We start from the raw sequence: 26,769 nt of genomic DNA, 5'->3' as shown, positions 1-26,769 counted from the left end.
TCTCGCACCTCCAGGAGCTGGTCCAGTAAAAGAGATTACCTCCTTCCCCCCATCTCTCTGTATTTGAACTGAGACCGACAGAAGCCAAACCACTTATGTTCCCCTTTAGGCTGTAAGGGAACAACACAGCATGTCATCCCGCAGCTATACACGGGCTGTGAGCCAGGGAGACTGAGGAAATCACAAGCAGCATTGCTGACTGCCAAGGTAACAGCAAGCAAAGACCCAGGGATTCAGCGTGTGAGACAGAAATATCTCCGGGGCTTTCTAGCCAGGCGCGAATGACTTAGACCAGCTGGCATATCAGTGCTTAGGAGCCCTGCCACAGTCAGTTTCATGCGTCCCACTGCTGTTCCCGGCACCAGGCCCTCTCCGTCACGCACTGCCACGCTGCTGGGTGAGCTCTGAGGCCAGGGGCGCATCCCCATTTGTAATGGTCTGCTGGGGGGATCTGACCTGATGGTCTGTGAGTGGGGAGATCTGGGTCCAGCATCCCCAGTTTCTTGTTCCTCCAAGGTGCTGTGGCAGCAGGGGTCTCATCTCATAGAGGACGGGGCCGAGGCCCCATCCAGCTGCCTTGTGGATGGACCCTCTGCAGCTAGAGCGCTGGAAAGTGCCCCACGGAGCCCACAGGAGGAAAAGGATGGGCCACACGAGAGGCTCTCTGCTCAGCTCTGTGCAGCTGAAACCCGGGGCGGAGGGGTCAATGGACGACTGGGTCTCAGCTGGTACTGAGCTCTGCCCAAGCCCTTCTCCGTATGGCGCCCATTATGTCCCTCCCCCACCGCTAACTCCAGGCCCATTCTATGCCCTCTCCCCAGCTTTTGGCTGCCTTGCCTCAAGGCCTGCCCCGTTCCATTTCCCGCTCCGTCTTTTCCGCCTGGTCCCCCTAGCACCTCACACCTCAGCTTGTCACCCAGCCCATAGCTGTCCCAGGGGACGGGGGCTACTGCATTCAAACAGCCCAGCTGGGAGAGCACCCCTATGGGGCGGGCAGGAAGGGGCAGGCGCTGAGGGCGCCCTGCAGCCAGCCCTCTCCAGGCACGGAGCAGAGCGCTGCTGGCTCAGGCCGGGGACGGGGCGAGCGGTGCTGAAGTGCCAAGACTGGATGCTGAGGCACAGCCAAGAGCCAACACCTGGGTGCCCAACTCCCAGAATGCCGGATGCAAGCACAGGAGCAGTGAGAAAGGGCCTGGAGGCACTGCCAGGCCTGGGCCCGGGAGTCCTGAAGGCCCAGGCTGAGCCCCTGTTCGTTATTAATATCACTGAGGAGAGACTGAGGAGATATTAATATCACTAATATCGCTGCGCCCGCCGGTTGCTCCGTGCAACAACGTCACCAGTGGCAAGGGAGCAGGGGAGCTGTATGTCACTCATACAGGGCCTAGAGAGAGCGACTGGAGCAGGAGGGAGAGAGCAGCCCCACATTTCATCTCCCCACAGACTGTGTCTGTGCTTTGATTGGGAAACGTGTTCCTGTCTTTTCCCGGAACCGGCTGTCACCACCCACAAGACCGGTGACTCCAGCCGTCTCTCACCATCGCTTCATTACTGCCAGCGGTGACATCGATTAACCTCCTGCAGCCCCTCCCCCCGGGAGCGCGTTCCCCCCAGATGAAAGGGGATCGTGTTTCGCACGGAACAGGTTGGGGTGGCTGGTGCATGTCCTGGAGGCAGTAGCCAATTCGCTGGAATGCAGGAGGCAGGGTCCTCCCCAGACACCTGTAGAAGGAAAACCCGGGGGAGGGGAGCTAGTGACAGAATTTGGGATTTGTAAGCACCACGTGACACAGCGGCTGACCTGCTGCCTCTGGGAACGTGGCAGACGCCATGAGGGGAGCGGCACTGGCCATACCGGGCCGTTCCGAGGGACTCAGCGAGGGCGCCCGACAATATCGGCTCCCAACTTTACTGCTTCATGAACCATGACCAGGCCCAGCCAAAGGGTTTGTGGGGCCCCAGGCTGGCTGGTGAATGGTGAATACTCAGCAGCACGGGGCCCCGAAAGTGCAGGCCCCAAGGCATTTGCCTTCCTCGCCTTGCCCTAAGGCCGGCTCGAGAAGGGCCTTTGGAAAGCCTCAATCCAAGTGCTAATTTTTGGCTCCCCGCGGGAATGCTTTTCTCTGACGCCTCGTCTGGCAGGGTTCTAGCTTCCTGGTCCAAGACGGGGAAACTCCCGGAGCACTCGGCTCCTCACTCCTGAGGGCAGCTGATGTGGTGTAGGACAGGGCAGGGTGCACGATGGACTCCTCCCCGCTGAGGCTAGTGCACGTCACTCCCGCCCTGTCCACAAGGTTCTAATTCCACCCTCAGAGCCGTCTCGTTCTGAATCGGATCCTTCCAGGCCTCCCATGACATTAGACCCGGGTTGGGCAAGATACGGCTCGGGGGCTGGACCCGGCCTGCCAAGCCAACTGATCCGGCCCATGGCTGCCCTGCCGCTCCTCCGCCCCCAGGCCAGTAGAGACCCGGGGGCAGGGGAGGGCGCAAAGTCATTTGCTGCTCAAAGCAGCTGGTGGCTCCCTCCCCCCACCAGGGGACGTGGCGCCTAGAGGGAGTCGCCAGCCATTTTGAACAGCGGATGGCTTCACACCCTCCCACACCTCCAGGCCAACCAGGGTCTTGGGGCGAGAGAGCATGTGAGGTCTCCTCCCCCCGCCAGGGGTGCGCGGCACCTAGAGGGAACAGCCACTGTTCAAAACAGCTGGCGGTTCCCTCAAGGCGCCATGCACCTATTTCATAGCAGGGTCTGGGGTGAGAGACTTCATGTGCTCCCACCCCCAAGCCCCAATTGGCCTGAAGCGGGGGAGCATGCAAAGTCTCCTCCCCTCGCCAGGGGCATGCGCGGCCTAGAGGGAACTGGCCCTTTTTTCTCATGACCACAACCAACAAAATAATTGCCCACCCCTGCGTTAGCCATAGCAGCTCTTCCCCACGTCTCCTTTCTGTGTCCTCCCCGTGAGGTGGCTCTGCAGGTGCTCTGGGTGTGAGGCCCCTGCCTTGGTGCTGGGGCGCATTTGGTCTTTGGGGCACTGGCATGCCCATGAAGTGTGTAGGGTTGCCAGATACTTTCACAAAAAATCCCGAACATGGAGGGGGGAGACCAAAGTTGTTAAGCAAAAAAAAAAAAAATGGAATGTCACTGCGCCTTTAAATCGCCACACTCCCCACTCCCCCCACCCCCGCCAGACACAGCAGAGGAAGAAGAAAGAATGTCCCCACCGGCCTTCCGTCCGAGAAAATTACATGTCCAGTATTTTCGGGGGGTTTTACCAGACAGAGGCCACAAATACCGGACTGTCCAGGCAAAAACAGGACACCTGGCAACCCTAGAAGTGCGCCAAAGCTCAGCCTTGGCACACGGCAACACTAGCCTTCCCCTTCCACTTCGGGCCTTCTCGGTCTCCTCTGCTCGAGTCCAGGTTTCTGATCATGCCTGTACTTCAGCATGCCTCCCGCCGGGGAGTGAGCCTCATACACAGAGCTTGTTGACAGCTCTCACCCCAAGTGCTCAAAAAAGTGGGGACTTCCCTCTAGCTCCTCCTGGTGCGCCCCAACACGAGGCCTGCCTCTCAGCAGGGCATGGCAGGACTGCACCTCTTCCACCACACGGCTCCTCCTAGCATTAGGGGGCCAAGAAAGGCTTCACGAGGTGGCTGCACAGCCCTGCCGGTCATAAACTGACATTAGCAATGGCTAGTTTCTGATTCCCATGGGAATGGCTCCTCATTTTGTTTATCTTGAATGCAATAAAATGATATAAATGTAAAAAAGATAGGGCCTGAACAACAAACACATCTATCTCCTGTGTTCCCATTCCTGTCTGCAGTAAAACAGATCAGCTGAGATTGAGCTCAGACTCCCCCAAAACTTCAGCCCAAAGAAGAAACCAAAACACAGTGCTGATGACCTTCCCAAAATCCATTCGCTCGTTTCACAGTGGCTGGGGTGGGCAATACCCAGAGAGCTGGAAAGACCCTGGCTCATTTCCTTGTTCTACACTGACTTGCTGTGTGACCCCAAGCAAGCAGCATGCTCTCCGTGCCTCAATTTCCCATCAGTACAATGGGCATAACGGCACCACCCTACCTCACAAAGGGTGTTGTGAGCACAAAATCATGAACGTGCGAAGAGCACAGCTACTACAGGAAGGGGCCCTATTAGTGCTATGGTAGGTCAAGGTGCCAGAAAGGCTATTTCCTGGTACTAGGCTGCCAAACTAAAACTGTGATTGCACTTTGCACTGGAGGTGTCGGGTCCAGCAGAAGGAAACATTCCCACACTAGCAGGGATCAAATCAGCGCCCTAGAACTAGAGCAGCGTGCAGGAGGAGAGGCTAGCCAGCCCCAGGACAGGAAGGAGATCTTACCAGAGCAATAAGGACTAGCTGGATTCAGAGCCCCAGATGTCAGAGTGGACACCCTGAATCTGGTGTTCTCACGGAGCCATGCCTAATCTGAGCTGCTGGGCTCTTATCTGAACCCAGCTTCCGCTGGTTTACAGGGCAACCTGTCACGCCCAGCAGCTGTATGAGGAAGGCAGCTGGGGATTATTATCACAGAGCCAGAGAAGGGGTTTTAAAGGCAACTTATTTTAAAACCCGAGTAATGGGCCTGACGTTCAGCCGAAGGGCTTTGTCCATGATGTGTTCTCACCCCCCCACCTGTGCCGGGGGTTAAAGATTAACAGAGTCGCGGTATTACAGTCCCCAAGGAGCCAGAACCGCCATAAACATGCCATGTGCTACGTGGGTAACCCACCGTGGGCGCCCAAGGGCTTTGTATCACTAGCCCCACCGCGCCGTTCACCTGCTACAGCAGGGGTGGGGAACGTCAGGCCTGGGAGAACCAGCACTGGCTCCTCACTGTGGTCAAAGTCAGGCAAGCCAGGGGCTGCCGCACACTCGCCCCCTCCCCTTTGCTGGGGAAATGGCAGAGCAGCAAAGCACTGTGACTGCGCGTAATCACGGCCAATAGTAGCAGCAGGGGGCGGTGCCTGGCTGCATCCCTGGGAGCTGCGCCAGGTGAGCGCTCTGTTCCTGCACTCTCCCCCCTCCCAGACCCCACACCCAAAGCCCTCTCCCAGTAGCCCCCTCCCACACTCTGAACCACTCATTTTGGGGCCCTATCCTGAAGCCACAAAATCTACTAGTGTGGTTTGTTTGTTTGTTTATGCTTCTCACTGTTGCGCAGCACCCGATGAATTTTTTTGTGGGTCAGCAGCCCCAGATCCAAAAATGTTCCCCACCCCTGTGATACAAGAATAATGAAACAGTGAGAGAGACAGATCTGGGAGATCATTTTATATAGAAGATCCAGAGAAAGGTAGTGGAGCTCGTTTGAAAAACATGGGCCCATATTCTCACATTGCGCACAGTCAACCTGTGGAACTCCTTGCCAGAGGATGTGGTGAAGGCGAGGACTTTAACAGGGTTCAAAAAAGAGCTAGATAGATTCGTGGAGGTTAGGTCCATCAATGGCTATTAGCCAGGATGGGTAGGAATGGTGTCCCTGGCCTCTGTTTCTCTGGAGGTGGGTGACAGGAGAAGGATCATGTGAGGATGCCCTGTTGTGTTCCCTCCCTCTGGGGCATCTGGTATTGGCGACTGTCAGCAGACAGGATACTAGGCTGGATGGACCATTGGTCTGACCCAGTATGGCCGTTCTTATGTTCTTTTGCTTTTTTAGCCACAAAAAATGCCTTGGTTTTAATTAGGATATTTGAGTATGTCTGCTTGGTGAATGTTCTTGTATTTCCATAGCAAGAATAAATGATGGTTTATCTCACGGACATTGGCTCTTGGGTGGCACATTGTAGGTAACTCGCTTGACTGATCTGCAGAAACGGCTGGGCTGTGAGTCTCAATGGGCTGAGTCGAGATGATGAAATGCTTATTCTAGAGGACTGATGTTCGATTGTGGGACGTGTCCCCAGGGAGGCACAATAACATTAACAGAGTGCACAAAGTGGGGTGCAGGGCTGCCGCCAGCCAGGTGTCTGGGCCAGGGCAGAGCAGCAGCTGGGAGTTCTCTTTCTTTTGACCAGAAAAGACCTTTTAACCAAATGGAAAGATACGAGAAAATGTTCCAGTTCTGTTGATTTGTTTCTGCTTTACATTGGGAAGAAAAAATATAAAAAGGGAGGAGGGAGGGCTAATAAGCAAAAGTCAAAACGTTCCGTTGGTTTTTATTAAAATCCAATTTTTTATAAAGTATTACAAATGTTTGGTTTTGTCAAAAACTTTCACAGGGAGAGAAAACCATTTTCCAGCCAATCCTAGGCCCCTTAAACATCCTTCCCAGCAGGTGAAACAAAGGGAAAGAGCAGGCGTGGGATGGCTGGTGCCTCTCTAGAGGGGACAAACAGCATCAAAAGGCAGAATATTGCTGTGCCAGCAGAACCTGAGCTGCCTGTAAACCTTTCGCCAGCCGTGCTTTCAAAGGTCTATTTAAAGCCATGGCAACACAATTACACTGGAACATGCGGGGACCCTTGTAGATCATTGAGTCCTTCTGCAGGATGTCTCCCGACACTCCACAATGCTGAGGACTGAACGAAGAAGCCTGGAAGAGTTATGCTGGAGATTAGCAGTAGTTGCCAAAGCAATACCGTCTCCAAAGAGTCGACTATGTCAGGGCATCTCCTCTTCCCTGGACCGTGCTGATCCTTAGGGTCTGGATTAATTCTGATAAATTCCAAGTTGCTTGGGGTGCATCTACACTGCACCGTTATTTCGTGGTAACTAGCGTTATTTTGAAATAACAATGTGAGCGTCTACACAGCCATTCTGTTATTTCGAAGTAATTTTGAAATACTGGACGGCTTATTCCGGCTTCTGTAAACCTGATTCCACGAGGAATGCCGCCTAGGCCGAAATAGCTATTCGAAATAAGGCGTGTGTAGACGCTCCACTGCTGCTATTTCGAAATAGCCCCTCCCCAGGGCCATTCTAAGTGATTGCTCTGGGGGCTCTAAATCGAGATAGCACGTCTACATTAGGGGAGCCTGCCTCGGGCTAATTTTGAGGCTTCCCTACAGTGTAAACGTGCTTTTGCGAAATAAGCAATTTCGGAATAACTAGCTTATTTTGAAATGAGCGTGCAGTGTAGATGTACCCTTGGAGCTTGTCCATCTCTAGGAAGAATAATTGGGGCATAACCTCCACTCGTCCAAGTCTTTGAGGAGCCTCGGTTTATTCTCCGCAAGTTGGGGGGTAGGTGCTGTAGCAATCACAGAACCGTACATATTCACAGGAATTTCCATGCTGGTGTGGACACAGAGGGTACGTCTAGATTACAGGCTTTTGTTGACAGAAGCTTTGGCGACAGATACTGTTGACAAAGCTTCTGTCGACAAAGAGCGTCTAGACGACATCCAGTTCTGTCGACAAAGCAAGCCACTTTATCGACATGACAGTGTAGACGCAAAGGACAGTGTAGATGCAATAAGAACTCTGTCAACAAAAGGCGTTATTCCTCACAGAATGAGGTTTACAGCTGTCGACAAAACTACTCAGTTCTGTTGACGTTATATCGATAGAACTCAGCAGTAGTGTAGATGCAGGTATCGTTTTTTCGATAAAAGTCCACTTTTGTCGACAAAACCCTGTAGTCTACACACACCCAGAAAGTCTCAGTGTTGCTAGAGAATGAGGGGAGGAATTTGTATCCTTAGAACCATAGACTCATGGGGTTGGAAGAGCATGTTGTTACCTGCCACATTTCATTTGCAGGAGAAGAAAACTGGGAAGCAGCCATCCACATGTGGGATAACCTCCATCGCCACCACCTCCTCTTGGGCTGATTATTTGATTTCCTGTCCCTTGTCTCAGATCCAGAGCTGGGACAAGCCTGAGCAGCAGGGCTAGGTGGGTGCCAAGGAGCAGAGCAGAGCACAGAAAAGCAGGAGATGCTACTTCAGCCCAACAACTGGAATAACCTCCGTGATCTTACACAGCCAGACTCCCTACAGGCTGGAGAGGCACATGGAGCAGCTGATCCTCTGGGCGGTTCCCCATTCTCACCCTGCCCATGCCTCAAACCCGCCCCAACCCCCATACAGCCCATGCCTCCCCCCTCTACACCAGCTGAGATCTGCCTCCAGGAGAGTTTCACGCCACACACACACCCCTTAAACTCCCCAAACAAATGCCCCCTGGTGCGACAGACGCAGGGCAGTGCTGCATCCAGGGACATTCCCAGTCCCCACCCTTTGGTCAGAAACGCCCTTCCCTTGAGTGTCACCTGCACCGGGACATCTGCTGCTGGCGTCCTTGCACCTGAAGGACCTGGGCTGGGAAAGCCACTCGGCCTGTGCGTTGAACAGGGTGGAGTGAAACCCCATCGAAAAGGAGCGAGGCAGGAATGTGTCCGGCTCTGCTGCAGCCCCGCCTTGTCGGTCTGCCGCCAAACAGCACGTTAGCAGGAAACACGAGGTGCTCCCGCTCCCGACACGAGGGGAAGGGGCCACGAAAACCACGGAGGCCTTGATGGAGCAACTTTCGTTCCGTCCCAGGCTGTGCCCCCTGCGGAGGCGTTAACGCCGCAGCGCGGGGCAGTCACAGCGGCGGGAGGGAAATACAAGCGTAGATGCTGCCGTAGTTAGGTCGATGTACGTTGCCTTGCGCCAGCCTCACTCTGCAGCCTCGCCCGGAATGAATTCTGCCCCAGACAGGAAGGAGCCTGGGGCTTAAATGCCAGGCTCAGCCTTGCTGGGATTGCCAAGAACACAGTGGGGGGCTGGGCGTGTCCCCATCGCCCCAGCAGCTCGCGGCCTTTAGTGTATTGAGGCTTGCCACATTCCTGCAAGGCAAGGCAGGGCTAATCTTCCCGTTACGCAGCTAGGGACCCGGAGAGACAGACTGGGTAAGTGACGTGGCTCAAGGACACACAGGAGCAAGGAACTGGCCCTACATTTCCTGGGTCTGAGGCTAGCAGCCTGACCGCTGGGTCAATCCTCCTCCCGAGACTTGAGCCCCCTCATGGTTGCACTTAGGGTTACCAGAAGGGTTTTCAAAAAAATACTGAACACACTTGATCTCAGAATGGGAGGGGGGCAGGACTGGCCGGGAGGGGAGCGGGGCTGGCCGGGAGAGGGAAGGGAGGAGCAGGCCTGGCTGGGAGAGGGAAGAGGGGAGCGGGGCTGGCCGGGAGAAGGAAGGGGGGAGCAGGGCTGGCCAACGGAGAGCGGGGAAAGGAACCGGCCGATGGGGAGCAGGGCTGGCCGGGAGGAGAGCGGGGGGAGCAGGGCTGGCCGGGAGTGGGGGGGGGGAGCAGGGCTGGCCAACGGAGAGCGGGGAAAGGAACCGGCCGATGGGGAGCAGGGCTGGCCGGGAGGAGAGCGGGGGGAGCAGGGCTGGCCGGGAGGGGGGAGGGGGGGGGGGGCCGACAGGGAGCAGGGCTGGCCGGGAGGGGATCGGGGGGAGCAGGGATGGCCGGGAGTGGGGGGGGGGGGGAGCAGGGCTGGCCGGGAGGGGGAAGGGGGGAGCAGGGCTGGCTGGGAGGGGAGCGGGGGGAGCAGGGCTGGCCGGAAGCAGGAAGGGGGGAGCGGGGCTGACCTGGGTGCACACAGATCCTGGGGCGCTGCCCGTCCCTCTCTCGGTCCCGGCGGGGCACCCGAGCGAGTCCGGCCCCGGGGATTCCATCCTGCCCGCCCCCCTCCTTTCTACTGCATAGCTGCGTACTGCCTGGCCGGTGGACACGCTCACACAGTGTGCAGCTTCCTACTGGCACTCCTGATAATAATAAAACTTACTTCATTAGAAAATACCAGACATTTCTAGGTCCAGTATTTTCTCAATTTGTTTCCCGGACACAAAGCTCAAATACTGGACTGTCCGGTTCAAACCCGGCCCCCTGGCAGCCCTAGTTACACTCCTACCCTGGACGTTCCACTTCTTGCTCCCAGAGGACTGGATGGAAAGGCCGCCCCCCACCTCCCCCACCCACGCACTCGTCCTTCCTTGCCCAGCCGTGGAGCACGGAGCCTGCGTGCTCCCATTGCTGCATCACTCCCAGCTCTCCTTTGTCCATGGCCATCACAGAGGGTACATGGGCATTTGAGGCTCAGGAGCCTGCCTGGACCCCAATTCATTCTGGGAAGCAGTGAGTGCAAAGCAGAAGGTTCCACGTTCAGTGGAGCGTTAAGGCAGGGGTGGGGGACCTCAGGCCTGGGGACCAGATGCAGCCCTCGGCTTGCCTGGATTCGGCCCCCAAGGCACAGAGCCGCCCCCCAGCATTGGGGAGCCTGCACTAGCGCTCCAGCCCCCCTGCTGTCCCCCTGGGCGCTGTAGCGCACACAACTGACGGGGCTGGGGAGGGGAATGTCGAGAGTGTCTTCCTGCTTCTCGTCCAGGGGCCGCAGAAGGGGGCTACACGTCTCACTTGTGTGCGGCCCCCGACTGATTTTTCTGTGGGTCAGTGGCCCCCAACCCAAAAAAGGTCCCCCACCCCCACTTTCAGGAATACATTGATCCCAGCAAGCCTTGCATCACCTTGTGGATTCAACAAACACAGGAGGCAATCACAGGGTGTGCGTTTCCTGATCCCACCGGGCGTGCTAGCAGCGAGGAGTCCCACGGGGCGGAATGCAAGCACTTGGTGAGCAGTGTCCCCCGGAGATTAGCCACACACAGAGCCATGTTAGAGCCGCGTGACCAAGCTGTGGTTATCCATGCAACATTCCTTCGCACAAGCCTGAAAATCCCCGGGCTCCCCGAGTGATGCCACGCCCCTGCGCCACGGGCCATACCCCTCAGCTGCACGCCGCAGTGAAACACAGAGCTATCTTTTCACTCTCCCGTGACGGAAGAACGGCAGAACATACAGCACTGATGATCATTAATGTGACAGGAAGTCAGGAGACACTGATTAAACGTCTTAGATCAGCAGGGATCGTGGCTAAAGGAACAGACCGGCCGTTTTATAAACCTGGCAGACAGTCCCCTGGGTGGGCTAGGGAGAGCTCAGGCATGTAGTTATGAACCCCAAACTCCCCGCTGGGCCACTGACCTCCAGAATTCACCCCAGGGGCGGGCGCCTGGCCACAGTGTAAACAGGGCTTGGCTTACACGTGGCTCTTAGGGGCTGGATGTACCGTCCGCCTCTCAGCCAGGATAAATGGAAATAAGCGACTGAAATTGGAGCCAACTCCACATCCCAAACACAGGGACATGCCCCTGCCCAAAACGTTGGCAAACACAAGGCTGCCCAGAAAGTAGAGCTGCCTGGGGAGTGAATTGCTACAGAACACAGAGGGGTGTTTCCACTGCAAGACAAGGCAGAAGGCATGGCTCTGGCTAGCCAGGGTCAGCTGACTCAGGCTTACCCGGCTCCATAGTTGCAGTGCAGTCAGGCTAAGGGCGGGAGCAGAGAGGATCCCAGAACCCAGCCTCCAGGCCAAGCCCCATCCCTGCTATTTTTAGCCCCATGCATGAGCCCAAATCAGGTGGCCCAGGGTCGGAGAGTCTGTGCTGTGGGGTTTGGTTGCTATGTAGACGCACCCTGAGGCAGAAACAGCCTGGAGAAGCTGACAGAGACAGAGTTCCTGCATCTGATGCTCGGTCAATAGGGGTGGGACTGTAAACCACAAAGCTTTCTCCTGTTGTTTGATTCCTCTTGTAAGTAGAGAAACAGGACTGCCTGTGCATTCTCTGTAAGCACCCAAGACTGCATTAAAGAACATGTCTAAGAACATAAGAACGGTCAGATCAAAGGTCCATCTAACCCAGAATCCTGTCTGCCGACAGTGGCCAATACCAGATGCCCCAGAGGGAGGGAACACACCAAGGAATCATCACGTGATCCCTCTTCTGTCATCCATTTCCACACAAACAGAGGCCAGGGAAACCATCCCTACCCATCTTGGCTAATAGCCATTGATGGACTTAACCTTCATGAATGTATCTAGCTCTTTTTTGAACCCTGTTAAAGTCCTAGTCTTCACAACATCCTCTGGCAAGGAGTTCCACAGGTTGATTGTGTACTGAGTGAAGAAAAACTTCCTTTTGTTTGTTTTGAACTTGCTGCCTATTAATTGCATTTGGTAACCCCTAGTTCTTATATTGTGGGAATAAGTAAATAACTTTTTCACACCAGTCATGATTTTATAGACATGTATCAAATCCCCCCAGTCTCCTTTTTTCTAAGATGAAAAGTCCAAATCTTTCTAAGCGCTCTTCATATGTTCCAAACCCCTGCTCATTTTTGTTGCCCTTTTCTGAACCTTTCCCAATGCCAATATATCTCTTTTGAGATGAGGTGACCACATCTGTACTCAGTATTCAAAATGTGGACATGCCATGGATGTATATAGAGGCAATAAGATATTCTCTGTCTTATTCTCTATCCCCTTTTTAATGATTCCTAACATTCCGTTTGCTTTTTCGACGCCGCTGCCCACGGAGTGGATGTTTTCAGAGAACTAGCCACCATGACTGCAAGTCCAACTATCATCTAGTTCTCTGCCTAATTGGAACAACCTGTAACACCTGGGATTTCACTCCGGGTGATCTCTCGGGTCAGAGGGGTGACACCACCACTGCTCCCATCACTAACAGACACACTTGTCCTGCTATCAGAGCTTTCCTCCTGCAGCTTTCCACCTGACCTGCTCCCTGACAGGGCAAGAAGATGCTGGAACTAATGATCCACAATGATCGTTTGGACCCAGCAGGGTGTCTACTCTTAAAAATATAGAGCGGGGCTTTCAAAAACGCTTAGCATTGGCGTAACTGCTCCCAGGGAAGTGAACGGTCATGGCAGAGTGGGACCAAAGCTATACCCATGCTGAGTACTTGTGAAAATCCCTCTGCATGTGCCACAAAAGAATACTGGTAACCCGTTATACGGTTTAGAAGTGATGCAGTTGAATTTACCACGAAACACAAACAGCTGCAAACATGCATACCATTCCAACACTGTGAATAAGTCATTAAATAAATGATCTGATTTAAAAGAATATAAATGAAGCCTTTAAGTAGCTGTTTTCTACATGCACATTACTCCTGACTAAGAAAAATATGTAAAAAGGCCATTGGTAAATGCTTTGTTAACCTCTGTAGAAAATGCCAATTTTCTGGTCTCAGACTCCACGGCTACGTCTACACTGGCCCCATAAAACGGAATAGTCATGCAAAGCAGGTAAGTCAGAATAGGGAAATAAACATGTCCGCCGCTTTAGTTCCGGCTTGGGGAAAAGCCAGAAAAAAGCGTCTAGACTGGCGCGATCCTCCGGAATAAAGCCCTTTTCCGGAGGATCTCTTATTATCACTTTCAAGTAGGAATAAGAGATCCTCCGGAAAAGGGCTTTATTCCGGAGGATCGCGCCAGTCTAGACGCTTTTTTCCAGCTTTTCCCCAAGCCGGAAAAAAAGCAGCGGACATGTTTATTTAAATCCCCGGGGGATATTTAAATCCCCCGCGATTTCCCTATTCTGACTTACCTGCTTTGCATGACTATTCCGTTTTATGGGGCCAGTGTAGACGTAGCCCACTAGTTTAGCACTTAAGGTCCCTGCAGTGTTACAAGTGAATATTTTTCAGTCCTGTTAATTCTATTACTCCATTGGTAAAAAAGGCATGACTTGAAATTAAGAGTAACCAAGAGATGCCCTCAGAATGCCCGTTGTGATGTGTCTCCTCACTAGAACCATGTACCTCAAATCCACTCCCTTTCCTTTTGCTGGCTGTCTCACAGGTAGGTACCTCAGTGGTATGGAGCAACTGCATTATCATTAGCCCTGTGCACACGGGACCCTGATTCACACACTAAACTGATCCTACCTATGGCAAAAGTTGAGGCACTGATAGGAGGTGCTCAAACCCCCAAGCCTAGGCTGACTCCTTAGCCATTAAAGGACCCAGCCCACCCCCCTACTTTAAGTGGCTGCGTTACCCTCACTAAATTTAGCTGGCAGCAGGTCCCACCATGAGCAACCTGGTAGGGAGGCCCTCAGGGTGCTAACAGGGCTCAACCCCTCAACCTGCAGGCTGATGACTTATCCATTAACATAAGAACATAAGAACGGCCGTACTGGGTCAGACCAAAGGTCCTTCTAGCCCAGTATCCTGACTGCCGACAGTGGCCAGCACCAGGTGCCCCAGAGAGGGTGGACCGAAGACAATGATCAAGCAATTTGTCTCCTGCCATCCCTCTCCAGCCTCTGACGAACAGAGGCCAGGGACACCAATTCTATCCCCTGGCTAACAGCCTTTTATGGACCTAACCTCCAGGAAATTATCTAGCTTCTCTTTAAACTCTATTATAGTCCTAGCCTTCACAGCCTCCTCCGGCAAGGAGTTCCACAGGTTGACTACAGGCTGTGTGAAGAAGAACTTTCTTTTATTAGTTTTAAACCTGCTACCCATTAATTTCATTTGGTGTCCTCTAGTTCTTCTATTATGGGGACTAATAAATAACTTTTCTTTATCCGCCCTCTCCATACCACTCATGATTTTATATACCTCTATCATATCCCCCCTCAGTCTCCTTTCTAAACTGAAAAGTCCCAGTCTCTTTAACCTCTCTTCATATGGGACCCGTTCCAAACCCCTAATCATTTTAGTTGCCCTTTTCTGAACCCTTTCCAAGGCCAAAATATCTTGCACCATCATTACACCACCAACAGTCACTTGCGTCTGCTGCACGCGTAATCCCAGCACCGCAGATCTGCACAGATGGCTCCGATTATATTTATTTCTGTTGGCACATGGATGATAGTGAATATCCTTTAAGGCCATATTAAATGACACCTTTTATTAAGCTCTCAGCACCTGCTTGAAATACAGTCTGATGAAGCCCATAAATCTCCACACTCCGTTATTAACGTAGCACGCGCCAAGCTCAGAAGACGTTTCCAAGTGGATGCTAGACAAGGAGGTGCTCGGCCCATGGACGGTGGGAACTCCATGCCAGTGTGGTAGTTTATCACACCCCGCATCATCTTGGAACTCACGGAACTAGCCCCCGGAAGGATACGAGCCCAGAAATGATCCAGCAGCTGAGTAATGGGGAAGATGAGCCGATTGTGCCAAAAATACCACAAGCCATCACTGGAAGCAAGTCACATTTTCAGATACTTGTCAGTAAAAAGCTATTTCAAAGACGAGGGAGGAAGAACCTGCAAGCTGGCATGGTGGTGGGACACGAAGAGTTCAGTCTCGGTGCTCATGCAAGGAGGAGGTCAGCCCCAGCAGGTCAAGCCGGCGCCATGGAGGGCTCTGAGGACGACCTTTCACTATGTTCCACTGGACTGGTCAGCCAGAACAGCTGGACTGGTGCACAGAGGGCAGAATTTTCTCAGCAACTGGCACATGGACAGAGAACTTGCTAGCATAAGAAACCAGAGTCCTCTAAGCCAGTGGTTCCCAATCTTTTCCAGATGGGGCCCCATTTGGACAATTCAGGAAGACTTGGTGACCCAGGGCAATTCAAAAAATGTGTGAATGGCTCCTTAAGAGCCACCTGGGGAGACCCCTGGTGACCCTTTTGAAATGTAATGGCGACCCATGTTCGGGGCCCGACCCATAGGTTGGGAAACCCTGCTGTAAGCAATAGGAGTGGGAAGAAACTTTACTGCAGAATTTCTGTCAAGTTCCTCTGAAGCAGCTGATACTGGACTAGATGGACTCGTCAGATCCAACCTGGCACTGCTGGTGTTCCTACGCTGACCACGCACCTCAGCAAATGGAAGAGCAAAATGATTTGGCCTTTCCACAATAATGCCCCCAAAAAGTCCAGTCCTGGATGGCAGAGGGGAGAGGGAGCGAGAGAGGATTCTATCGTATTGTGGACAGAACACTCATTTTGGGAAGCATTCAGACATGTCAGGTGCTTGATAAGAAGCCAATTGCAGGGGATGAGCAGTCCTGTGGTTCCTTCGAGACTGACACATTTATTCGGCCATGAGCTTTCATGGGTGAAACCTACTTCATGAGATGAGTTGGAGTGGAAATTACAGAATCCAGGGTATATATAACTGCAAAAGCAATTACCTGTCAATTGTAGGACCAGTGTTAATAAAGCTAATTAAGTCAGGCTGGATGTGTTTCATTCAGAGCAATGTGATGTGGAAATGTGAATACCAAAGGTGGGGAAATTGCCTTTGTAGTGCATTAACAAGTTAAGATCTTTATTCAAGCCTAAGTTGATAGTGCTGAATTCCAATTCAGATGTCTCCCTCTGTAATCAGGTGATAAAATTCTTTTGTAGAAGGATGGCTACTTTTAAATCCATTACTGAATGTTCAGGGGAGTTCAAATGTTCCCCTCCAGGTTTATATGTGTTACCATTTCTGATTCTGATTTCTGTCCATTTATCCTCTGGTGCAGAGACTGTCCAGTTTGGCCAATGTACATGGCACAGGGGCATTGCTGGCACTTGGTGGCCTAGATCACATTAGTAGATGTGCAGGTATATGAGTCCCTGATGTTGTGGCTGATGAGGTTAGGTCCTGTGAGATGTGTGGACAGAGCTGGTGCCACAGAACTACTCCTTTTTAAAGCTACAGACTAAGGCTACGGCTACACGACGAACTTTTTCCAGAAGAGGAAATGCAAATGGAGCGCTCATTTGCATATCTCACACTCTCATTTGCATATTCTCTTCTGATCCTTTTTGCAGAAGAGGTTTTTGCACAAAAAACGTTGTGTAGATGGTGCCTTTTTGCACAAAAAACCCCATTTGCGCAAGATCCCTTCTTCCTCAAAGAAGAAGGGATCTCGCACAAAAGGGAGGTTTTTTGTGCAAAAACCTCTTTCGCAAAAAAGATCGGAAGAGAATATGCAAATGAGAGTGTTAGATATGCAAATCTCATATGCAAATGAGTGCTCCATTTGCATTTCCTTTTCCGGAAAAAGTTCTTAGTATAGCTGTAGCCTAACAGAGGAGTTTGCCCCTTGTTACAGCTACATATTGAGTTTAGACTGTGTCTTAGAAGGATCCAGTAGAGTAGATTATGGTTGCTTCTGTCTTCGTAAGTGCTATTACTTAGTCCAAAAGAGCTAAGATCTGGACTATCCACTAGTTTTGTGCTCAGACACGCATCACAGCAAAGTGCCGCTCTGCACCTTGTTTGCCTTCATTTCCCCTTCTCTCTTTTCGAGACACTGGTGTCAAGGTAGGATCTTCATGCTGAGTTTCTATATCAACTAGAATAGTCCATATATTTTTCTTCATGCTCTCTGCAATGCTCAGTTAAGCTGATCTCAGTGGGGTTTGGTACCATGGTAAACTTCTCATGATAATGCCTTCCAGAAGTTGCCTTGAAAATGAGGAAACTTTGCTTTGAACTTGTTGAAGTTGAAGACTTGTTTCCCTGCTCGCAGAACTTCCTCCTATAAAAATAAATGCTGCAGAACTCCATAAAGTTGACCCAAGGGACTCCTGTCTAGAGTTGTGATGCTGTGGTAATAGGGCACAATATTTATTAATCGACATGAGTTTCTAGGATTAAATATCTCATAGGCTATGTCTACACTGTGGAGCTATTTCGGGATACCAGAAGTATCTATTGAAACAGCCCATTATTTTGAAATAGATTTCAAAATAATGGGCTGCTTATTCCGACATCCCTGTAACCCTCATTCCATGAGGGTTAAAGGACGTTTCGGAATAGCGCTTTATTTCAAAATTAACTTGAAATAAGCGATGCAATTTGCGCTACGCGAATTTGCAAATTGCATAGCTTATTTCGAGGTAAGGGTGCTGTGTAGACATACCCCTAGTGATGCTACAAGAAGGGTCAAGAGACACTTTTGGTTTGTTAGAGTAAAACCATTAGTCCAGAGAAATCAGCAATTTAGTCATGCTTTCCAAGGTATTTCACTTTAGACATGTTCTGCAAATGCACCACTGAATGGAGATAGGCTTAAATATATGATTAAATGTTTTGCTCATTCCGCACCCCAATGCTTGCTGTGTTTCTTCCTGTACATCTGTTTTGCTGGTCAAAAATGGGTTCTGGAATTTGCTCTTTAGAGCAAGGCATTCTTTAGCCATCAATAACAATCTGTTGGAACAAAATCTAAGCTCAGCTGTCCACCTGCGGTTTGAAGAACAGCATATGTCTACCAACATAACCTACGTTTGATTCACTTCCCCTGTAAAAGTAAATATCTGGTCCTGAAGCAGGCAATTAGCAACCCATCTGCAACTGAATGTAATCCTTTCAGGATAACTAGTGAATCTGCAAAGATTTCCTGGTCAAGAATCTTACTGTCAGATGCCCAGGGACTAAATCATCCCTGGTCTGACTTTGGCTTTAAAAGGGGTTTCCTTTTTTTCTTAAAGATCAAAAGCTTACAAACGGAAGCTGGATGGAGGAGAGGTCTTTTAAAGCTGTACTAGGTTTTCAGTAGGCTTGCTGAGGTCATATTTCAGTCTGACCTAATAAATTAACAATAGCATTTGGCAATGTGATGCCATTCACCTCAGTGGATGAGCTCTCCAGATATGAAAATGGGGTGGGGGAGAAGGAATTGAACTTCTAGTTTGGGAAAGTCTGCCAGTGAGGGTATGTCTACGGAGCCATGTAGTCTAGACATACCCTGAGTGACTCTGCTCTCCAAACGCAGTGGTCCAAGCGCTGTTTAATTAAAGTTCATGTCTGTTACTTAAATACCATTTTTGACTGGCATCCTGCTACCCAAGATCCTTCAGGAAAGGATTCCTGAAACAGTAACATGTCACTGGCTGCTTTCACAAAGAAATAAGGAATTATGGAGACGTTTTTCCTCACTAGCTGATGAGGTTCTTATTCCACCTGTCTAAGGCAATATATGGTCTAATCCCTGGGGCATGAGCCTAGAACTGAGACCCAGATTCTGGTCCTATTGCTGACACTGTGTGACCATGACCATATCATTTAAACTCCCCGTGACTCAGTTTCCTCTCTAGGAAGAATGATCGTTCAAGCTCTTTGCGACCCCTGCATGAGAAATGTTATATCAATGTTGAATTTGATTACCTGAACGTCTTGGCGCTGCAAACTTCTGGAAATCTCATGGGTACAGGTTCACTTTCACTGGGGAACAGCCTCTCTCACGTTATCGCCAATTCTGTAGTCCCACCCAAAGTGCACCTGACAGTGGATCTATACCTATAGAAGATCTATACCTATAGAAATCAGAGCCTTCACAATTTATCTCAAATTTGGCTCTAGAAATGAAAGAAGCATCATCCTATGCACCCCAATATGTCATTAGCCTTCTTGGCTACAAGGGCACACTGCCGACTCATATCCAGCTTCTCATCCGCTGTCATCCCCAGGTCCTTTTCTGCCGAACTGCTGCTTAGCCAGTTGGTCCCCAGCCTGTAGCAATGCCTGGGATTCTTCCATCCCAACTGTAAGACTTTGTCTTTGTTGAACCTCATGAGATTTCTTTTGGCCAAATCCTCCAATTTGTCTAGGTCTCTCTGGACCCTATCCCTGCCCTCCAGCCTAAATCCCAGCATGATTAATCTCTCCTCATACAGAAGCCATCCCATACTCCTCAGGGCAGTAACTATGGAGGGAAGAACTATACAAGGTTCCATTCTGTAAACCACAGAGATGATTGCTTGTCCTTTCAAGGCTGTGTCTCTGGGTATGTCTACACTTGCACACTAGTTTGAACTAGGGATGCAAATGCAGGCATTCGAAATAGTCAATGAAGCGGGGATTTAAATATCCTGCACTGCATTAGTATGATCTCGCCGGCATGCTAGTTTGAATCACAGCTGATTCGAACCAGGAAGTGCATGCCGGGACGTGTTAGTTCGAACCAAACCCCTTGGTTCGAACTAATGTTACTCCTCATTTTTTGAGTTTGAACTAGGGTGCAAGTGTAGACATACCCTCTGAGAATGTGAATGCCAGGCTGCTCTAAAGGGAAACGGTAGGATTAAGATTAGATAGTAAGGACCCGAGCGATATCTCTGGCTCCAATCGCTCAGCTATTTGATGCTAATACAACGAGCAAGTGACTAACTCACCAAAGAGTGTCTTAGCCCCCGTTCCAATCAGATTAGCGATTTTCCTCTGCAACAGTCAAGTGCACGCCAAGGACAATATTAGTGTTTGGTCTGAGGAAGAAATGACCGAAGCCACTGGGATTATTTTCAATGCACAGGAGTTCTGAGCCAGAAACAGTAGCATAGTTGGGGGGAGATAAATATACAATTTCTTAGTATGAAAAATCACGATGAAAGTTACCACATAGTTCAGTTGGTGAGAGCCTGGAGTCAGACTCCATGGGACAGACTCTCCTCGCACTGAGCCTGGGGGCATGTCCCTCCGAAGAATCCCATTGAAGTCAGTAAAAGATGTTGGCAGAGGTGAGAGGGGAACCCAAACTCATTCTTCTGGGCTTGTCCATGGGCCAGAGCCTCAGCTGGGGTAAATTGGGTAACTTCCTCTCCTTTAGCCGAGCCACTGCGGTGCATCACAGGAACCCTTGTCCACAGCACACCGTGCGAGATGCAGTCCAGCCAAGGCTGGATTACCCAATAAGCAGACTAATCACGTGCTTAGGGCACCAGCAAAGCAGGGGCACCAAAAAAAAAAAAGAGATTTTACAGTATAGTATTGTTTTTATTTTGAATTACATATGGGGGAGGCACCATAATCTTTTCAGTGCTTAGGGCCTCTAAAGGTCTTAATCCGGCCCTGAGTCCAGCTGAGGAACCTTGCCCACAGCGGAGAATGAAGGTTTGAGCCATGCAAACTTTGGCTCCCCAAGGGCACAGTTAGGGAATTTCCCAATGGAAAGTTTTCATTTTTCAGATGTTCTGCTTGCCATCACAAGCCCACGCTTGCTCCAGAAAGCAGACGCTTTTCATGAAAAATCTCCTTTCATCAAAACCCAAGTTCTCCTGCCAAAAAAGATTTTTGGTGGAACCCTTTTGACCCCGCCAACTCTGGGCCAGACTTGAGCAGGCACTGAGTTCCCACCGCTTCTGCACAGAAAGCTGCAGATGTTCTGAAAATCAGGCCCACGACGTCTCCAATTGCATGTGCTGAGTCAGTAGAAACTCGCAGATTCAGGCCTAACAGACTCGCCTCATGTCACACAGCTAATCGGTGGCGGGGTTGGGGAAGGAGGCCTCACGTCCTTGATTCTCAATCCCCCATGAGTCTTCCTCTGTTGTTGTTTTCTCCGGTGCTTCCTCTCACAAGGAAGCTAGTCCAGCCGCACAGTGCGTAAGGGTCTCTCCCACTCACTGGGGAAGAGCAGCAAGGCAGCAGGGAACCAATTCTGAGAGCCAGTCCTGCCCCCAGTGACTGCAAAGCTGCTGCCTGGCTGCTCTAAACTGAGCTGCTGATGCAGAGCTCGTGACCCGGAACCAGTGAAGGAAAACATCAGCCAAGTAGGCACCCGCTGGCACCACATTGCCTCCTCCTGTCTCAACCTGCGCCCCTTGGCCAGGATGTCCCGATAGGGACAGACACGGAGATCCTGCCCCGCCAGCCGTGGCGCATGGGAATCGGTTTCTGGGCATTTTCAGCCACATTCAAGCCTCTTTGCATCCACTGAGCAGCGCGATGAGGCCGTAGAGAATCTGGCCAAATGACTAAACCATCCAGGTTTACTGCACCAGGGCAACGAGGCAACCAGGCTCTAACAGATTAAAGCCTGTTTGGGGTTTGGTTGGTGGGGGGACTTACTTTCATTCCAAAAATTCTCCTCTCTGGCACAGGGCGTTTCAGGCCCGTATGTGGGGGGAGGGGGCGAAGGCACCCCCCCCCCCCCCCCAGTCCTCCAGGTAAGCATGAGGCTGGGGCACAGGAATTGTAAAAGTGGCTCCATAGAAATGGAGACTGGCCAGTGCTCCCAAAGCCCCATGTAGCGAGTAGAGACGCCCCGGAGAAGGGCCTGTAGGTTTTTCAGTCAGGTCCCCATGGAGCCTGGAACCTGAATATCTGAAATTTGTGACTCGCCTAAACATGCACAAGTCGGTTCCTCAGCAGCCTCCTGTTCACTGAGGCCTGGCATGGCTGGCAGGCCTGCGAGTCCCTTCTCTGGGGTCCAAGCCACGTACGGGAACGGTCAGCCGGTTCAAGGAGCCCGGCAGGAGCAGCCCGTCTCCCACGGGGGCCGGAGAACCTTTAGCTCACGGGGGGGCAATCATTCACCGGGAGCCACTTCGGAAAGTTTTGCAGCAGGCCTGGGCCACCCCTGAAGGGGCGGGGCCTCAGGAGTAAGGGGGCGGGGCCAGGACACTTCCATGCTTCCCCACCCACAGATCCTGATTGGTCTGGGGGTGGGGGAGTGCGCGAAGTCTTCCTCTCCCCCCAGAGAGAACCACCAGCTGTTCTGAACAGCTGGCGGTTCCCTCTAGGTACCTGTGCCCCTGGCAGGGGGAGGAGACATCGCGCGCTCCCCCTCTTCCCAGGTCAATCAGGAGCGGCAGCCTGTGACGTCTCTCGCTCCCTGCCCCCACCCTGCAAGGAAGTGCCACGCTTGAGTCAACTGCCAGCTGAGCTCTGATGGGATTTGGGGCAGGGGAAGCACACGAAGTCTCCTCCCCCCCTGCCCCTGCTCTGCAAGGAGCCTGCGATGCTTAGAAGCGCCGCACCCCTTGCAGGGCAGGAGGAGACTTCCCGAGCTCCCCCCTCCCCCCAGGCCGGTCAGGGGTTGGGGCAGGGGGAACCCGCAAAGTCTCCTCCCGCCCTGCCAGGGGCACACGGCATTTCTAAGCGCACCCCTTGCAGGGCGGGGGCAGGGCGGGAGAAGACTTTGTGCACTTCCCGCACCCCCAAGCCCTGGTTGGCCCAGGGGTGGGGGGAGCGGCAGGGCCTTCGCGGGCCAGATCAACTCACTTGGTGGGCCAGATGCAGCCCGCGGAGGCTCTTTTGCCCAGCCCTGCTTTAGCTCCAGAGCCCCAAGGTCTGGTCTACACGCAGTTTTTGTACCTGTCTCTCTCTTTAGTTCCTGGGCCTGGGGATGAGTTAGAAGCCCCTTTGTGATCCCCATAAGAACGACACTGCATCCACATGGCGGGGGTGTTCTGCTTCAACTCCATCAGCTGCAACTCCAGTTTCACTGCAGGGCCACCCTCCTGTGCCTTAGATCAGCCCACGGTGCCGATTCCCCACGGCCCTGGCAGCACAAAGTTCCGATCGGCCGGCGTTTTCCACCCACTCGGAACAGGTGCCAGCGATGACACACGCAGGAGAATCCAGTTCGACCTGCTCTCCCAGCCAGTGAGCCTCACGAGACCTCTGCAGAGGCAGGCCCGGCTCCCCAGCCCCTGTGCGGCACAGGAGCACACAGAGAGCGCAGGTAGCTCTGCTCTGCCCCAGCCCCCCTGGAGGAGTAACCAGGAGAGCTGGGAAGAACACCCGGCAATCTGTACCCAGCAGGGTACCTGGCCTCCCTTCTGAGATGCACCAGCAAGCAGCACAGGGCGGGAATCAAACTGGTAAAGACCTGACATAGTGAGATTGCCTAACTGTCACCCAGGAACACGGCAGCTCATTGAGCACAGAGCATGGTGATACCCCCCCCCCTCCCCAACTGCAGGAACAGGTGTTGGCTTGAAGTGGTTTCCCTCTTTCACGGGTTTCAGTGTTTGGTTCAGTGGCTCTCAGCAGCACCGCTACACAAACTGTTCCAATGCCCCCAGGAAGGCGGCTTTGTAGGAGTCCGGAGACACACACACACACATACACACAAACACACACACATATGCACACACATATTTTCCATCATGGCTGCAATACACTGTTTGGATCCACCTGTGCGGTGCATGCCCAGAAGCCACACACACACACACACCCCAATTGGATCCACCTGTGCAGTGCACCCCCAGATGCCACACACACACACACACACACACAGACACACACACCAATTGGATCCACCTGTGCAGTGCACACCCAGATGCCACACACAAACACAAACACACACCCCGATTGGATCCACCTGTGCAGTGCACGCCCAGATGCCACAAGGACGGCACCTGCTCTGGGGTTACTGAGCTCTTCCCAGATGCCTGTTTGCAAAGCTTGCCGCAGATTTCCCCGAACGACCTTCCCCCAACCCGCGAGCAGGGGGGATGAAGGAACAGCCCGAGGCCTTGGCCTGCAAGAGCTTGTCTCAGGCAGTCTGGCTCCCTGCTGGGCTCCCAGCCAGGGATGGATCAGACCTTCCAGGCGCACAACCCTATTTCTCTTTGGCTGCTTAGGCATCACCTGACCTTCCCAGAGCCTGGGCAGGGCTTAGGGTCAGGGATTAAAGTACTGTTGGTTTCTGAGGACAGGACAAGGAGTAATGGGCTTAAAGTGCAGCAGGGGAGGTTTAGATTGGACATTAGGAAAAAATTCCTAACTGCCAGGGTGGTCAAATATTGGAATAAATTGCCAAGGGAGGTGGTGGAATCTCCCTCTCTGGAGATATTTAAGAGCAGGTAAGATAGACATCTGTCAGGGATGGTGTAGACGGAGCTTGGTCCTGCCTTGAGGGCGGGGGGCTGGACTCGATGACCTCTCGAGGTCCCTTCCAGTCCTATGATTCTATGATTCTATGACTTTTGGTGCTGTCCACACTGCAGGAAGTCGAAGGGAAAACACTCTCCCTGCGACTTCCCTTACTCCTTGTGGAAGCAGGACGACCGGCATCGACCGGAGCACCCCTCTCAGTTTGCATTAGCGTGTCTTCACTAGCCCGGCTCATTCGAACCCTGGAAGATCGACAGTGGCAGCTTCGATCTGCTCTGTAGTGTAGACGCACCCTATGGCTACGTCTAGACTGGTATGATTTTCCGGAAATGCTTTTAACGGAAAAGTTTTGCGTTAAAAGCATTTTCGGAAAAGCACGTCTAGATTGGCACAGGCGCTTTTCTGCAAAAGCACTTTTTGCGGAAAAGCGTCCGTACCAATCTAGACGTGCTTTTCCGCAAAAAAGCCCCGATCGCCATTTTCGTGATCAGGGCTTTTTTGCGGAAAACAAATCTCTGCTGTCTACACTGGCCCTTTTGCCCAAACGGGAGCAGCATAGTATTTCCACAAAAACACTGACAATCTTACATGAGATCGTCAGTGCTTTAGCGGAAATTCAAGCGGCCAGTGTAGACAGCTGGCAAGTTTTTCCGGAAAAGCTGCTGATTTTCTGGAAAAACTGGCCAGTCTAGACACAGCCTATGAGTTTACACTGGTTCAGCTACACCACTGTAGTTACACCAGTGCAGAAAACTCTGAGGTAGACGTGGCCTAGAACTGGAGCAAACACTCATCCAAACAGGAAACAGAAATAACATCATGTGATTCGCAGGGCTGGGTCCATCCAGATCTGAACGCTTACAAAGCTCCAACCAGGCCTGAACTATGCAGTGCTCTGAAAACGACTGTGGCGCATCACCCTCTCCTGCGCTCGGCTTTGGGATTTAAAATGCAAGATGAAACCACCCTGTCCCTCTGCACAAATGGAACTGTTCAGAGAAGGAATGTTCCCTGCGACTTTCGCTGCTCACCACATTCTCAACATATTTGCAGCTTGAGAGCAACAGCCAAAAGTTTCTAAACTTATAACGCCCTGAGATTCTGGCTGGCTGGGAAGATTGTCAGCAGGCCTGTAGAATCTCTCTCCTCCACCCCATACCTTCATGCCCAGACTAACTCCTCCATTTGCAAAAATGAATATTAATATTTGTATTGCAGCAGTTCCTTATGGCCATGGCCAGGTTCGATTCCATTGTGCCAGGCACTACACAAACATTAACACATCAATCTCTACACCAGTTTCAACCAGGAAAACATTGGCTTGTGTGCTGAAAACCAAAGCATTTGATATTCGATGGGATCCTATTGTTTGCTTGGGGAAAAAAAACTTTCCAAGAAAAGCGTTCACAAACACAGTTTTAAAAACCAGTCACATTTTTTTCCAGAGGGAAACATTTTCCCATGCAATTCAAGTGGGTGTTTGTGGATGCTGCACTGGGACCCCCAAAGCCATTTTACTCAGGCCTCTGAAAAGCTGACAACAACTTGTAGATTGTGCGTTCTTTGGGCTGGGGATCAGCATTCTGAGAGGTTTAAGTAATTTGCGCAATGTCACAGGGAATTTGTGGAAGAGCTGGGAATAGACTCCAAGAGCAGAGTTGTACAAACAACAGATGTTCCAGTTCTCTGGCAGTTCCAAATATTAAATTTAAAAAAATGTTTTAGATTGACTCTAACAAAATCTTTCAAAAACGGGGAAGAATTGAAAAGTCTAAAAGAATTCTTTTAGGGTCAAACAAAATGTTTTATTTAGATGTGGAGCATTGTAACTATTATTAATAAACAAACAAACAAATGTGAAGTATTCTTTGAAAGGAAAAGTAATTTTGAACCCCCCAAAAAATCAAAATGTTTCATTTCAAAAATGTCAGAACAAAACATGTGAACCAGCAATTCAGCCAAACTGGCACAAATTTCGTTAAATATTTTGGTGTTGCTGAATCTGCATTTTTCACCCACAAAAAATTCTGGTTGAAAAACTTGACCCAGCTCTTCCCAAAAGTTCTGACACGCTCCCCAGACTTTGGCTGTGAGCGTTGAGCTTCCACGGACCCTCTGTAGACCAGAACCAGCCCAAATGTGTACAGTGGGGATGCTGAGAGCGACTGAACCAAAGGGATGGCCTATCTCCAATAGAAACCATGTCAGGCCAGGGGTGTGGTAGCCTCCCTACCCTTTGAGGTCCAGGGCCTGTACTGTAGACTTGGTTTTTGATAGACAAAGAGAGGTGTCCTGAGCTCCAATTTCGGTGATTTTTTGGGTGTGTCACAATAGCTCTGTGGTCTGCAACAC

Source organism: Pelodiscus sinensis, chromosome 20, assembly GCF_052426305.1.
Source record: "Pelodiscus sinensis isolate ZL-2025 chromosome 20, ASM5242630v1, whole genome shotgun sequence".
NCBI lineage: Eukaryota > Metazoa > Chordata > Testudines > Trionychidae > Pelodiscus > Pelodiscus sinensis.
The sequence above is the reverse complement of the archived record's forward strand: the minus strand, read 5'-3'. Positions refer to the sequence as shown.